This window comes from Ammospiza nelsoni, chromosome 2, assembly GCF_027579445.1.
Source record: "Ammospiza nelsoni isolate bAmmNel1 chromosome 2, bAmmNel1.pri, whole genome shotgun sequence".
Classification (NCBI taxonomy): Eukaryota; Metazoa; Chordata; class Aves; order Passeriformes; family Passerellidae; genus Ammospiza; species Ammospiza nelsoni.
The window spans coordinates 116,940,782-116,957,606 of NC_080634.1; positions in this window are offsets into that span (position 1 = coordinate 116,940,782).

Genomic DNA, 16,825 nt, shown 5'->3' on the forward strand with positions numbered 1-16,825 from the left:
CCCCCCTTGTGCACAAATCAAGCATGAATTCAATAAACACAGAATCACTGCTCTGGTCTCACCATGACTGAGGACGTGCAGTGAACGTGGAGAACTGCAATGAAACATTTCCCACACTGTCACCCACCACTGGGAAAGCTGTAAATCCTGAGCAGGTAACATGGGAAAGCTGATGCCTTTTCTATGAACAACAGCTTAGAAACCCTGTTCCCTGTTTCTTTCAAGTCATAAAATCAAGAAATGAAAAGTCAGTAGCTCCTGAGGTGAGAAAACAGATCATAGCAGCATAACCTTTGTTTAGTCATGGGCTCTGACTCTGTGGATGCTGCAGTTCCACAAAATGCTCCGTTCTGGAAGCATTTCAGCAGCTAATGAGCAGTGGGGAACGTGTCTGTGGTCACTGTCAGGTTTCTGGATGGACTGTGCTGTGACATGGTCAATTATTTCCTTCTTTTTCTGCCCTCAGAGTTGAAACAGTGTTTTTTATTTTATTTTCCCCTTCACTGGCTGAAGCAAAGCAGCCTCAGAAAAATGGCTATTCTGGGTCTGGGAAAACATGACAAAAATTCTCAACAAAATGAAAAGGAAAAATGGAACTTTCAGAGTTTGTGTTTTGTTGTTGATTTTTTTTTTTTTTAATTGACTGAGAAGTTTAATTTGTATTCAGACTAAGAGTTCATTTTCCAAATTGGTTGAGTTTGGTTTTCTTTTAATTTCGTTTTTTAAATCCAGACAAACTTGTCCTTAATTTTTTGTTCGCCATCATCAAAACCCTGCTGTTTAAAAAAATTAGAAATACAAAGGTGTGAGAGCATTCCAGTCTAAAACACCCAAAAAGTGGGGGGAGAAGGTTGATATCTCTTGTTCTTCCATCAACACAATAGATAAATTTGTGCTAAATCTGGGAATTGAGGGAATTCTGTTGGCTTCATTCCTGTGTGATTATGTGCCACAGCCTCTCCTGGGTGGTGTCACTTGTGGGTGGAGCTGAACTTCCTGGGTGGGGCTGGGTGGGCGGAGCTCTGAGGGGTGTGGCACTTGGGGATTTGTTGTCCCTTTTCCAGGGTTTTATAATCCCTCAGATCCATGGGACCAGCTGCCAGGCTGAGCTGGGACAGCTCTGCACATGACAACAATGACAACAACGACAACGACGACAACATTGACAACAACGACCATCACTTCCCTGCCTCTGGGTGTGTTTTCCCTCCCCGCCTCCCACACCACCCTGACCCTTCTGGAATGTTCTCCCTGGCAGCCATTTCCCAGCAGTTTGCTGTTGTGGTTGGCCCAGGTTTCATTCAGGGGGAAAGTGAAGCTCTGCCTTCCCCGCTGCCGCCGGTGCCGCGCTCGCGGATCCCGCCCGATCCCGCCGCCATCTGCTTTCCATATGGGAACATGCTGCTCTGGTTAGCCAGGGCCCTGCTCTGAAACAAATAAATTGTCTGCTGTCTACTGTTTTTCCTTTCAGGCCACGCTCCCCACTTTAAACTTGGCAGCGTTTCAGAGCAATCAAAATCCAATCAGCGGCCGTGCTAACTCCGTGTGTTTTATTTCCAGCAGGGTGGAGGAAGCTGGGGCTGGTTTGGGCTGAGGGGAACACGCCACAGAACGTGTGCACATTTCCCTCTGCCTGGTACCCAGAGCCCTGCTCGGGTTTCCTGCACAAAACCCAAGCTCTGTGGATCCAATTAGCTTTCCTGGAAAGTGGAGCAGCTCTGATGGAGAGTGAAGCGAATGTAAACTGCAATTAGCTCGATGTGTTGGAAATTCGCCGGAGTCCTCCGGGGCTGAGCCTCAAAATGTAAGCAAAGTTGACAGGTTGCCTTTCTGTAAATGGTGTTTGGGACGTGGTGATTAGCCCTGTCATGCTGGTGTGTTCTGCAGGGCTGTGTGCTGAAGCCTGTGAGAAATAGCTACTCACTTTTCGTAGTTTAGGAAGGTTTATCAAACCTTATCAAAAATACAACAGGAGACTGAATAAAGATAAAAGATTACGGTGCCGAGAGCAAAAGATCTTCCCCACCATGTGCTCAGTTCCCTCACAATGGAGGTTTTACCCTTTTTAACCCTTTAACCCCTCCCAAAATTCTGTCCATCAACCCCTTCTTGGCTGTCCAGTGGTGGAGATCTCTTCCTCAATTCCTGACTGGAGGTCAGATGTCACCACAGTGACAAGCCAGCCCTCACAGATGTCCCTTGATAACCACATGAGGAGGTACAACAGAACTATAAATCTATAAACTTTTCTTAACCTATACACATGATATTTGTCCATTGATTGTGAGAGTCAATCATGGCATTACTCATCTATCACAAGTCCATCAATCAGGCTCGTTCTACCTCTGAGACTGCTGCAGCCTGTGTCTGAGTGTACAACACGAGTCAGGAGGAAATGTGATGAAGGAGTTTCTCCAGCAGGCCTGCCTGGAATCCTCTGGGATCAGGTTTCTCCCCGTGCCTTTCATAGAATCACAGTACCACAGAATAGTTTGGGTTGGAAAGGACCTTAAAGATTGCTGGAACCCAGGAAATTCCTCTGGCTGCCCTGGAGGGCTTGAGACTCTGACCTTGGCACAGAGCCCAAGACCCCTGTGCCTTTGATTTAGCCCTTGGACAAAAACAATTACCAACCTTTATATGAAGAATTACAAGTCACGACAGTTTAAGTAGAATGATAGTGAATTTGTCACAGGGTGAAAAATAGATTTTTGGGGTTTTTAGAATGGGGGTTCAGGGGGCAAGATGGAGGGAACTGGATGTGTCCAGCCTTTCTCCTTCTTCTTCTTGGCCTCCATCTTCTGCTGTGATGTTGGCACTTTTAGATTGGTTTAGAGTAGAAGCTCACTGTCTAACATAGGTGATAGGTATTGGGAAGTTATTGTAAATATTGTACATGTAGTTTTCTGTATAAAAAGATAACACTTCCCCAGGGGCAGGTAGAGTGTCTGGACTGTCCTGCTGAGTGGACCTCGGCTGGACAGGAGAAAGAATTTTATAGATAAGGAACAATAAACAACCTTGAGACTGAGAACTGAAGTGCCCTGACTCCTTCTTTGACTGCTGGGCTGGGAAAAGAGACTTTCTAATATATCTTGGGGTCACTGTGAGCAGCTAAGAAAAGATCATCTCATTCCACTCCCTGCTTTAGGCAAGGAACCTTCCAGGATCCCAGGTTGCTCAGAGCCCCATCCATCCTGTCCTTGAGCACGTCCAGGGAAGGAGCAGCCCCTTTGAGCTGGGTCTATTTATTTTGCCCTGATCTGGGCTAAGATTTGGCAGCTGACAACTGCAGTGCTGGGGTGTCTGGGCAGGATTGTCACACTCATGGCATCTCCTCTGTCTGTGCCCCACAGAGGTGAAGCTGTGACAGGGTCCTGTTGGTGCCCGTGGTCTTGCAGCTCCTCTCCCCAGAGATGGTTTTGGTCCTACATGAGGCTCCTGACCCTGCAAGGAGGGATGCAGAGCTGAGGAAATTCCTTGATGGAAAGCTGGCAGGAGGTGCAAGGTGGTGTTGGGACTTGTGCTTGAATATCTGGAGTGCAGAGACCTGGAGCTGACTCTCAGAGGAAATTATTCCTGCTTGGAGAAGCACTCATGTTATGGGAGAAAAGGTCAAGTGAACCCTGTAAGGTAAAGCAAAATCATCCTGCACACAGGAAAACCAGTCCTGATCCCAAAGGGATCACAGCTCTCACGGAGGGGAGTGCCGGGAGGAGAGGAAACCAAAACTCATGAGACAACAGGTTTGGGTTGAGCACATGTTTTTCCCTGGGCCAGCCATGCGAGTCAAGAGTTACAAACTCATTTCCCAGAGGTTGGAAAGCAGCAGCAGCCTCATCCCCCAGCCTGTGATCCTGTTGTGCTGCTCCATTTCCCTCTGGCTGCGTGTTGAGAGCAGAACAAAGGGATCCATTTTCAGATTTTTTAGTGGGAGTTGCAGCCCATTCCCTGAGCATTCCATGTGGGGAGAGCTCTCTGCCAAAGTGCAGGAAGCACCAGCAGAGCTGCTGAAGGTTAATCCAATATTTAACATCCAGTGGGTTGCCAGGAGTTATAAAATCCTTCATATGGTTTGATGGCTGTGTACAGCTTTCCACGGTTACTTCACATCTGCTTTGGAGGGTGATGGATTTGAAAGCACCACCAGGATGTCTGAGGGAACACTGTGAGGCCTTAGGACGGGCAATAAACTGAGATTTGTCATTGTCAGGCTTGAAGGATGCTTTGAAAATATCTCTCTGAGTGACCTGGGTGTCACAGACATCTTTTATGAAAGTCCTTGCCTTAGGATTTTTCCTCCTGAGAAGCGGTGAGGCCTCAGGAACAAAATGTTAACAATGATTATCTGCTGCTGTGGGATGCAACAGGTGCATCTGGGATTGGTCTCATGTGGTTGTTTCTAATTAATGGCCAATCACAGTCAGCTGACTCAGACAGAGAGTCCAAGCCACAAGCCTTTGTTATCATTCCTTCCTATTCTATTTTTAGGTAGCCTTCTGATGAAATCCTTTCTTCTATTCTTTTAGTATAGTTTTAATATATATATATAATAAAATAATAAATCAAGCCTTCTGAAATATGGAGTCAGATCCTCATCTCTTCCCTCATCCTGAGACCCCTGTGACCACCGTCACACCTGGGAGTGCAGAACAAAGCCAAGCTGCAGGGCATCACAGCAAGGCCACAGGTCAGGAAAAGCCAACAGGTATGGGAAGGCTGGAAGGTGACAGCCAGCATGGGGCAAATGTGCAGATCAGTGCTGGGGAAGGGAGCAGGAATGTGTTGGGAATTTTTCCCCATAGGACAGGACTGCTGGGATGTTCCTTGAGCTTTACTGCAGCATCAGCCTCATTACATGGCTGGGACAATTGGAGGATGGCAACAGCAGCCCAAGATTTCTTTGTTACAGAGCATTTGAAAAACATTCTAGCCAACAGCATATTGCTAAAGCTTACAGATAAACGTTCAAGCCAGTCACTAAAAGCACACCTACACCTGCTGCACACAATGTTTGCTTGTCTTCTTTCTATAAACAATACACAATACTTCATTATTAAGCTTAAAACCTTCTACTGTCTTGTTGAGCATATTTTTCTGCAGTCTTAAAGTCTGTCTTAAAACTCAAGCTATTGTTTCATGTCCTTGCTTGCTGTTCTATTGTAACTTTTCTACTTTCAGACTTTGCAGCTGCAGCTAGCTCCAAGTTTTCTTTTCTTTCTGTTTCTAAAGCCTGCTTTTACAGCTTTCTGGAAGTCTCCTTACCTTTAATATTTCCCACACAGGAATATTCCAGTGAAAAGAGATGTGTGACCATTCTGCTGTGGATCTTGGCAAAACTTGGCAAAATTTGGCCAAGTGTGGGGGAAGCACCACACCAGCAAAACTCCCAGATCTCACATGTTGGGAAGTGTCTTGGTTTGGAAAGACAGGAGTCTGCTAAGGAAGGCAGGAGCCTCCCCTGAAATGGAGAATGTAAACCCTCCCCACCTCTCTGAATTGCTGTAAACTTTAAATTAAGGGGCTCTCAGGCAAAAATATGGGAGCAGGAAATAACAGTTCTTTAATAGGGAAAGGAAAAAAGTAAAAGGATAAAATGAACAATGCAGTACACTAGAACAACATTGACAGAGTCAGAACCCAACCTGACACCCTGTGGGTCAGAGTGTTGGTGGCAGCCCCATTGGAATTGTGGCTGCAGCCCTCCTGCAGTGTCAGGGGTGGTTCTGTTGGAGCAAGGGGGATCTGTAGAGAAGGATGTGTTCTTCCTCTGAAGATCCAGTGGCAGAGGCAGCTGCTGTTCCTCTGGGGAATCCAGTGGAGAAGCCGTGCTGGTGTTCCAGAATCTCCAGGTTATATCCAGGCAGGAATGCTTGGCTCCTCCCTCTGGGCTCACATCTCCCAATGGGATGCTGTAGTTCTTATCAGCCATGCAGTGACATTCAATAGCTGTTATCAGCAAATGCCCCCTCCCGAGGGAGGAGTGACTGTGATCACTCAGAGAGATAAAGCAAACTGCCACTTGATAAAAGACAACTGCCATAGAAATGGTAATAGAATACATCTTGCCTTGCAGTCTGGAACAGGAAGGATGAAAGTTTGACAAGAAAGTCTCACAGATGTGTGTGCTTAGCAGAAAGATTCTTGAATGTAGAGTCTGATGAAGGAATAGAGATGGAAGCAAGTTTTGATGTAGAAGAAAAGAATTGCTGAGCCAGTCTCACTGGATAACCAAGGAGGCAAAAGGGTGTGTTAGTTAGAAGGGGGTTTTATGGCTTAGACCAAAGGATAAACCCACCTCAAATAAGAAGAAGGAGAGCACAGGCAAACAAGTCAGCAAATGTTGCAAGTAGAAAAAAGGTCTCAGAATTTTCCACTGCAAGAAAACTGAAAAACAACTTTTAGCTTAAACTGTAATGTACTGACTTGTAGTGATTGGAGAACAGTAACATGGATATGGTAATTACAGTAGTTATGATAGACTATAGATAAAAGTTAAGGTATAGATTGGTTCTACTGTACTGAGATGCTCAGCAAAGAAAAGTCTATTATGCATTTGTAACCTAAACTAAGTCTATTATGCATTTGTAACCTAAACTAAGGGTCTCCAGGCCTGCCTGCAGCTGTCAGCTCTCCCAGACCTTGCTCCCCTTCCTGGTGCCTCTGGAAGGGAAACAGGGTGCTGCACACACAGCTTTCCTGACGGGAGATGATGGGAGATGGGAGATGATGGGAGATGGGAGATGGGAGATGGGAGATGGACAGGAGGACGGTGCTGGAGCTGTCAGTGGTGACACACCTGGAAGGTGTGCAAGGAGGAGCCCATGGGATCTGTGCTGATTCCTGACCAAAAAAAGCTCTGGGTCTGGTCAGAGATGAGTGAAGGAAATATAAGGTGGAGTTGGCAGTCTGGGGATCCATAAATGGGTAATGATTTGGGTTCAGATCAGAAAGCCATAAGGGCTTTGGGGCTAATGCCTATAGCTGCTGTTACTAATTATTTTTCTTCCTTTGGAAGAGGAAACTTCCTTTCTAAATTATCAGCACACAGAGCACACAGGCAGTTTTTACCAGGAAAACCTTTACCTTTGAAGTGTGAAGGTGTATGGGACAATTTTCAAAGGAGGACAGAATTCCAGGGAAGTTTGGGACACAAGAGCACCTGGGACTTGGGATTGTCAGCAGCAGTACCCAGAGCCTGATTTATGGGAACTTGGAAACAAAGGGATTTATTTCCTTGTAAACTTCCTTTTTTTCTCATTTTGTTACTCAGTCTTGTTCACCTCCTGAGTTCAATAAGCCTTTTCAAGCTTTTTTTTTTTTTTCTGCACCTTTTGAGTCTTTCCAATGTTTTCTAAATCCTGGCCCACGTCCTCTCTTTGTGGAGTTTTTTTCTGTTCCTTCCTCATTACTGCTGTTGTTTGTTTTTCTCAATTGCCTTGCAAGCTGCTCCTTCCTTCCCTCCAGTTTTCCTGGTTTATTTGGACATCTCAGATTGCTTTTCTTTCTGGAAGGAGAAAACCACAGAGGCTCAGGTTAAGTGTTACACAGAATCAAAGGCTTCCATCATCATCTTCCTTTGCAGCATCAGAAACCACAGAATCACAGAATAGTTTGGGTTGGAAGGGACCTTAAAGATCATCTCATTCCACCCCCAGCCATGGGCAGGGACATGTCCCATTAGACCAGGTGAATCAATAATTAACTTCTTCATCGGATGTTTAAATTAACCCTCTGAGTCATCCTGTGCTCAGGGGTGTGCAGGGAGCAAGAGGTGTCCTCTCTTCTCTTCCTCACTTTCCTCAGTAGCTTTGTTGGCCCAGAACAAGTATTTCAATAGGAGCAGGTTGGAACAGGTCATAGGGATTCATATGTTAATTTAATTCTGATTTATTTTTAAATTTACATTATTTTAATTTAGATTTTAATCTGGCCAGGGTTAGAGTATTGCATCTTTCCCTCTCTGCCATTCCCAAAAACAGAATGCAGAAAGAACATGATCAGTCTAATCCAAGAATCCATTTCACCTATATTTTTAATTTTTTCCATTATGTTTAACCTGAATAAAAGATAGAAACCTTTTTTTAAAATTTTTGTTGGGGAGGAGAGGTGTCAATCTCCTCTGCTGTGTCTCAAAGGAAAGGAGGAGAGGAAATGGCCTCAAATTGCACCAGAAAAGGTCCAGATTGGATATTGAAATAAAAAATTCACTGAGAGAGTGGTCAGGGCTTGGGCTGAGCTGCCCAGGGAGGTTTGGAGTCACTGAATTGTCCCAGAGCAGTCTGGATGTGGCCTTTGGGGACAGAATTTGGGGTGATGCTGGTGGGGCTGGGGTGGCACTGGGTGATCCTTGGGGGTTCTTCCCACCTTGGTGATTCTGGGATTCTGTGCTTAATAATAATAATAGTAATGATAGTAGCAGTAGTAACAATAATAATTATTATTTAATTTTTAGGTACTTTTTGTCATTAATTCACTTATAAAGTCCTAAGCCCAGTTATAAAGCCTGACTCTGAACCCAGAAATCAAACAGTGGATTTTGAGGTGATTTTCACGGCTGTGCATTTTCCCCCTGAGAAAACCACACAATTAAAGGCTTCAGCTTTTATCACCCTCTTTTCCCTGAGGATCTGTGTCTGTACTGCCTGCACAAGTTGATTTGAACAGATTGAAGGAAACACAGAGCAAATCCCTGACACTTTTGTGATGGGGGAAGCTTCTGGGACATCTCTCAGCACCGTGTGTTGAGCAGAGCAGAGGTCAGGGATGTCTTGGAAGCAGGAGGGCAGTGTTGCCACGCTGAACGAGTTTCAGTGCTCTGCATTTGAGTTTCAGTGCTCTGGATTGGAGTTTCGGTGCTCTGCATTTGAATTTCGCTGCTCTGGTTTTGCTGCTCCACTTGAAACCCCTCTGAGCCCTGCAATGGGGACACCACAGAGCAAAGCCCCAGTGCTCCTTCAAATCCCTGCTGGGATCTTTGTGAAATAAAATTGTGGTTTATAACTCACCTCCATGACTCAAAGCTTTTCTTTCTGGCAGCAGAGGTGTATTTTGGTTTTGTCTCTAGTACAATTATTATTATTGTTGTTATATTAATAATGTAATATAATATAATATAATATAAGTACAATATAGTATAATGCAATATAGTATAATGCAGTATAATATAATATAACATAACATAACATAACATAATGTAATATAATATAATATAATATAATATAATATAATATAAATTGTTTTTGTCTCTAGTACAATTATTATTATTTAACCAATAATTTTGTTCAGATTGTATTCTTCATTTTACAAATTATGCTTTTGAGCAACACTGCTGTTACCATGAGTGTGCTCTTTCCTTTTGTTCCCAAAATGAATTCCACAGAATCCCAGAACGGTTTAGCTTGGAATGAACCTTAAAAATCACCTCATTCCGACCCCCTGCCATGGACAGGGACACTTTCCACTAGACCACGTTGCTCCAAGCCCCGTCCAGCCTGGCCTTGGGCACTTCCAGGGATGATTTCATGCAGAAAATACATGTGAAATAGAATCTGATCAACTTTGTTTATATGCTTTTGCCAGAGGTTTCATTTGGGGAGAAAAAATAAATAACCTGCTGTTCAGTGACAGCATTTTAGCTCACTTTAAAAATAATATATGAATTCAGCTAGCAGACCTCCAGCCTGTGTGCAGACACATACCTAAACACATACCTGCTACGCCAAGGCATATTAAACTGATTTATTGAATTATTTTGTTATTTCTTTGCTGGCTGCAAAGTGTCAATTTTAAAATTATTCACTTCCTAGAAAAACAGAGAGCCAATATTCGAAATTATTGTTATTGCTGTCTTCCTGCCTCAATTCCCCTCAGTGCTGGTGAAATCAGGAAGAATTTCTGTTTGCCCCAGTGATCTGGGCTTGGGCACTCAGAGACCCCATGGACCTGGCTGTAATTTCCTCACACCACACAGGCAGACCAGCCCTGCACCTGCTGAGTGAATTTTGTGGTGGGCATGAAGAATGAACTTGGGACTGAGGTGGCAAAAGGTGATGATTTTCAGCACCAGGTTTTGGTGTTGGCACCTCCAGGCTCTGCCTGAGCTCAGGGCTTGTGGCTGCGGCTGCTTTTGCAGGTGTGCTGAGGGGTTTGGAGTGACTGCCCTGGCAGCCAGGGCTGTGGCAGAATAAAACTGTCTGAGGAACTGGGAAATTTATCCACAGGATACTGAGAGAGACCAGAGGTCCATTAAAACCCCAGGGTGCAGACAGAGCAGGGGAGAGAGGGGGAGAGGCAGCACAGCAGCTGCAGGATTTCACAGAATCTCAGAATCAATCTTTAGGTTGGGAGGGACATTTTGGATGGAGATTTTCTGGGCAGGATAATTTCAAGGCAGAAGAAGGAGCAGTGGGAAGGGCAGGGGTGATGAAGAGTGTCCAGAGAAGGTAATGGAGCTGGGGAAGGGTCTGGAATGTGTGAGTTATGGGGAATGGCTGAGGGAGCTGGGAAGAGGCTGAGGCTGGAGCAAAGGAGGCTCAGTGGGGACCCTGTTGCTCTGCACACAACTCCTGACAGTAGGGGCAGTGAGGGGGGTTCAGGCTCTGCTGCCTGTCCCAAGGGAAAGGAGGAGAGGAAATGGCCTCAAATGGCACCAGGGCAGGCTCAGGTTGGAGACTGGGAAAGAAAATTTCCCTGGCAGAGTGGTCAGGCCTTGGGCTGAGCTGCCCAGGGAGGTTTGGAGTCCCTGGAATTGTCCCAGAGGAGCCTGGATGTGGCCCTTGGGGACAGGGATGGGGGTGATGCTGGTGGGGCTGAGTGAGCTTGAAGGTCTTTTCCAACCCTGATGATTCTTGGTTCTGTAATTCACTCTTCGTGCTGCAGGCACTGCCTTTCCCCACAGGCCCTCAGCCAAGACTGTTCTTTTTCCTCTGCTTGTGTTCCACAGGTTTTAAGGTCTCAGTGTCTGTGGTCACTCCACCATTCCTCATTCCCCAAAGTTCCCCTTCCCCTTTGGCTGCTGTTTGATGTAAGCACAGTCTGAACCCTTCCCTGAGCTGGGACCTTGTCCTGCTGGAGATGATGGGCGCCCCCACTGAGTGTCCCTGCAGGGCTGATCCAATCCCAGCATCCCATGGGGAGATGCTCCGCCCAGGGGAGGAGCCAAGCATTCCTGCCTGGATCCAATCTGGGCCTGGCACAGCACAGCAGCCTTTGCCCCCTGCATTGCCAGAGGAGCAGCTTTCTGCTGCCCTGCATGGCCAGAGGGAGCCCAGGCCCATCTGCAGCAGCCCTGGAGCTGCAGAGGAAAACTCCCCCCTTGTGCAGGATCCCTGCTGCAGCAGAGCCACAGCTGGCACTGCAGGAGGGCTGAGCCCCCCTGGGATGGGGCTGGGACACCCCCTGACACACAGGGGGCAGGGCACGGTCTCACTCTGGCAGTGTTGGTTTGTACTACTGCATTTTTTTAAAACTTTTTATTTTCTTCCCTAATACAGATCTGTTATTCCTGCTCCCGCATCTTTTCCTGAGAGCCCCTTAATTTCAAAATTACAATAATTCAGAGGGAGGGGGTTTACATTTTCCATTTCAGGGGAGGCTCCTGCCTTCCTTAGCAGACACCTGGCTTTCCAAACCAAGGCAGCAGCCCTTCCTTGTCAGTGATGGAGAGAGATGGAGAGACTGCTGGTGATCAGAATCTGATTTTATTGTGGGATACAAACATATTCTATTTTAGGGAGACTAATAATGTGTACTACGATGATTAGGTTACAATCACACACACAAACTTATGCATATAACAACATCTCTTGCTTGCAGAGTTTAATGGGATTTTCCAGTAAACCTGTCTGATTGAATCTTCTTGCAATCCAGGTCTAATTTTCAAAGTTCCCTTTGCTTTTGCCAAGGCATCCTGTTATCAAATCCCTGATGTTAACCAGCTCCAAAGTCCATCACCTGTCTTGTGTCCCCCAACATTCCAACACTTCCTTGTTCTGCACCCTGAAATAAAACGCAAATTCTGTGTCTCTTTCCCATGAGGACCATGCCAACAATTAATGCCCAGAGCAGCTGTGGTTGCCCCTGGATCCCTGGAATGTCCCAGGCCAGGTTGGGCATTGGGGATGGAGCAGCCTGGGACAGTGGGAGGTGTCCCTGCCATGCCAGGGATTGGAGCTCTGGCTCCTCTGCAGGAGCTCACAGCCTCTCTGATGGCTTTGCAGCCTCTCTGATGGCTTTGCTGTATTTTTGTGTGTGTATTCTTTTTGGTGTGACCAGCACTGGGCCCGTGTGCTGTAAAAAAATATCACAGAAATAACGTGTTCCACACTGCTGGTTATTATTTTTTGGTGCCTAACATCCAGTGCTTTGAATAGCAGTGGTATTTTTGAAAGTGTGTGTAAAATAGGGTGGGGACACACCTTGTTTTAGTGCAGCAAATTTGACTTTCTCTATAGAAAGAAGAACAAGCAGCTCCACCTTGCAGCTGTGGAGGATGGGAAGTGCTTTGCAGTGAGCTTTGGACAGGAGGATGTGGATGGACAGGAGGACACAAGGAAGGCAGTTTGTGAGTGCTGCTGCTGGCTGAAACCCAATCTGGGGATCTGCACAGTGTTTTGCTGTCTCAGTGTTGTGGTAGTGGGACTGGTCATGCAGATCATTACTCATCTGTGATCACATTTCTGAGCTTTTTGTTACTTCTCTAAAAAAATGGTGGATGCCCCATCCCTGCAAGTGTCCCAGGCCAGGCTGGATGAGGCTCTGAGCAGCCTGGGATAGTGGAAGATGTCCCTGCTTGTAGGAAGGGATTGGAATTTTAAGATCCCTTCCATCCCAAACCATTCTGGGATACTGGGAAATGGACAAGATGTCCAAAGGGCTTCATCACCCAGAAATAGGAAAATACACACCATAAGAAAGAGAAAGAGGAAAGCAAGCTGGTAATTTGTTTAATTAATATAAAATATTATCTATAAAATAATAGAATCACAGAATGGAGGTTGATGATTGGTTTTTAAATGCATATTCATCATCCTAAAATTCAACATGTGCTTTCAAGGGCAAAGTTTTATATTTCCCCAATATATCTTGTCAGTCAAGGATAGCAAAGGCTCTAAACTGAACCCATGTGAGGGATTGAGTTATTTCTTTTAAAAATTGCCAATTTTTCTCAGTTATGTAGTATTTTATTTGGCTTTGTGAAAATTCCAGTTCTAATTCTCAATTCTTCTAAGGCCTGACCTTGTCTTGTGCTTCTGCAAAGTCATAGAAATAGCATAAAATTCACAAGATACAGAATAATTTAGGTTGGAAAAGCCCTCCCAGCCCATGGAGTCCCAGAATCATTTATGTAGGAAAAGATCCCCAAGATCATCACATCCAAACTTTGATCCCCACCTTATCCCCAGCCCAGAGCACTCAGTGTCACCTCCAGGTGACACCTCCGGGGATGGGGAGACCAAACCTCCCTGGGCAGCCCCTTCCAATGTTTGCCCACCCTAAAATTGTCCCAAATTCTGTCAAAAATCAGTCTCCAAAAGGGAGAGGTTGTGCCACCAATCCTCCTGCCTTTTAATTGTTAACAAATCACTTCTTGGGTGTTATTTTAGGAGACTCAGTGTTTGGGTACAGGCTGGAAGAACAGAATTTGCCGTGCAAGCACAAACGCTGAGGGAGAGAGAAAATAACGTGCTGCAGACTGGCTGGTTATTTGTCACACAAGCAAATCTGTATTTAGAGAGCTCCATAAAAAAAAAAAAATATAGTTTCCATAGTGAAAAGTGAGAACACCCACCAGCGTTAGGCAGTTGGGAACAACCCTTTTATGTGCAAGCAGGAGAAACATAAAGAACACCCTTCAGTTTTCCTAACCACTGTTTTCCTTGGACCACAAGGCAGGCTGAATGTTCCTGGGAAAGCTGGAAATTTTTGTGCTGGAGGATTCAGATCCATGTCTTTCATTGTCACTGGCTGAGTGCACATATTTACTCGCAGGGCACTTTTATACAGTGTGATGGAGACATCAAGCTGGAGCCTGGGCCAGTATTCTGAAAATAACTCACCATTTGGGAGGAGAATAAAGGGTGTTAATCTCAGCTCCTTGGCTGGAACTCCCAGTAAAGTTTTTACTTCTCCTCTCCCCAAGAATAGGAGCAGTGTTCCACGAGAAATAATTCATATTCAGAGTGTTACTCCATATATAAAATTTCAGTGCACCAGCGCACAACTAATCCTTAGAAGGGAAAGCTGCCCTCAAAAATCCAGCCAGCTCCACGGTGCTTAATGCACATGGGCTTGAATGATGGGCAAAACGTTGAAAGAATTAAGTTAAATGTATTTCAGGGAGGGGGGGGGAAAAACATTAGGGAAACTCTTGGGCAAATCTTTAGCAGATGGCAGACGGCTTAATTGCTGTGGTAAACTTGTCTGAGATTTCTGGAAAAATTTGGGTGCTGCAGTAATCCATGGAACCCAACAGATCCAGGTTCCAGCAGCTCAGAGCAGAGACGTGCACATCTTCATCTTCCTTAAATTTCACCCAGGGTTTTGGGGTGGGTTTTTCCTGCTTTTATTTTTTTTTTCCATTTAACTCCTTTTAACCAATTAAAAAAGTTGTGCATGTATTATTTAGGCAGGGATCCTTTTGCTAGGATTTTTCTCCTGAGAAGCTGAGAGGCCTCAGAAATGAAATGTAAACATTCATTATCTGCTGCTGTGGAATGTGATCTAGAGAGAGTTTACCAACAGGTGCATCTTGGATTAATCTCATGTGAATTGTTTCTACTTGATGGCCAATCACAGTCCAACTGTGTCAGACTCTCTGGTCAGTCACAAGATTTTTATTATTCATTCCATTCCTTTCTTTGTTAGCCTTCTGATGTCTCCTTTCTCTATTCTTTAGTATAGTTTTAATCTATCATTTTCTTTTGATATAATATATATAATAAAAATAATATATAAAAATATTTTCATTATATCATATAATATATCATATATAATAATATATCAAAATATCTTCTATAATTTTATGGTAATATATAATAAAATAATATACTTTTATTTTATATTAAAATATTAAAAATTATATTTTTAATATAAAATATATCATTAATAATATAATATATAATGAAATAAATCAACCTTCTGAAACACAAAGTCAAGATTCTCATCTCTTCCCTCCCACAAACACTGCCACACAGGGGTCTTGAACAAAGCAAACGAGGTTATGGGATTCCTCTCTCCCAAATATCTCCTTGGAAAGCTTTGTGCTGTCCACAGCTGGACAAAAATAGGAAAAAAATCTTGTTTATTTTCATTGTGGAGGACACAACAGCAACCAGAGAAGCACACTGGGGGAAGTGGAAGGGGCTCTGTGTGATTTCTTATCCACACTCACCAGTTTGGAGGCCAAATTGGCATCAGATGCCATCCATGTCATCCCCATAATCTCACTGCAGGGAAATGGTTGCACCCCCAAGGCTGCCAGAGCTCAAGAACAGTTTAGACAATGCTGTCAGGCACAGAATTTTGGGGATTTTGAGTCTGTCCTGTGTAGGGCAGGAGTGGGACTCAATAATCCTTGTGGGTTCTCAGCTCTCAAAAAAAGAAGCAGCTCTTACTTTTTGTTTCATTCATGTATGGCTTTTAAAAGCTGATGAAGTGGTGGGGATGATGTTCTTTTACAGGTGGGTCCTGATCTGGTCTTTTTCACTGCACATTTTTCCCCTTTAAGGACAATCTTCCTGGAAGTGAGCAGTTCCCCAAAGGATAATATGATGTCAAGACAAAAATAAACTATTCAGGGGGCTGGGGCAGAGTTACAGAGCAATGTAATTCCTCAAAGTATTAAAAAAAACCCTCAATCCTTGAATATTTAATGAACTATCCAGGTAGATCCCCTAGAGGTGGCATTTTTAGGGTTTTCCCCTGCAGGATGAGCACCTGGCACTGCTTGTTTGCAGGTCAGTGCCTCCACAGGCCATCAAAACACAGGAATTTTCATCATCCAAGGTGGATGCTGCATCCCAGAGAAGGGGCATCAATGCTAGGGCACCCCAGGGCAGGGTCTGTGCTATTTTGTGATTTCCTTAATGCAGGTTTGCAGGAGGGCAGCAGAGCTGGTCAGGGATGTGCCAGGGAAAATCCATTATCCTGGGGCAAGGTAGTGGGAAATCCCACTGTGGGGTGGGCTCAGGAGCTTTGGGGGTTCAGGGTGAGGAGGAAAAAGGGCTCCCCAAAAGGGCTCCCTGTGTGGTATTTTTGGGGTCCCCTGTTGTTGGGAGGAATGATGAATCTGACTCCGTGTTCTTGGAAGGCTAATTTATTATTGTTAATATATTATTAATATAGTAATAATATATATAATTATTAACTATAATATCACTATAAATTATAATATAAATATGATATAAATATAATATAAATATAAATAAATTATAATAGAAAGTATAATTATAATACTATTAATATATTATTAATATATTATATTATATTATCTATTATTATATTATATTATATTATATTATATTATATTATATTATATTATATTATATTATATTATATTATATTATATTATATTATATTATATTATATTATATTAATTTATTATGCTACACTAAACTACACTAAAGAATACAGAAGGGATACAGACAGAAGGCTAAATGATAATAATGAAAACTCATTACTCTTTCCAGAGCCTCAACACAGCTGGCTGTGATTGATCATTAAGTTAAAACAATTCACATGAAACCAATAAAACAATGACCTGTTGGATAAACAATCTCCAAACACATTCCAAAGCAGCAAAACACAGGAGAAGCAAATGAGA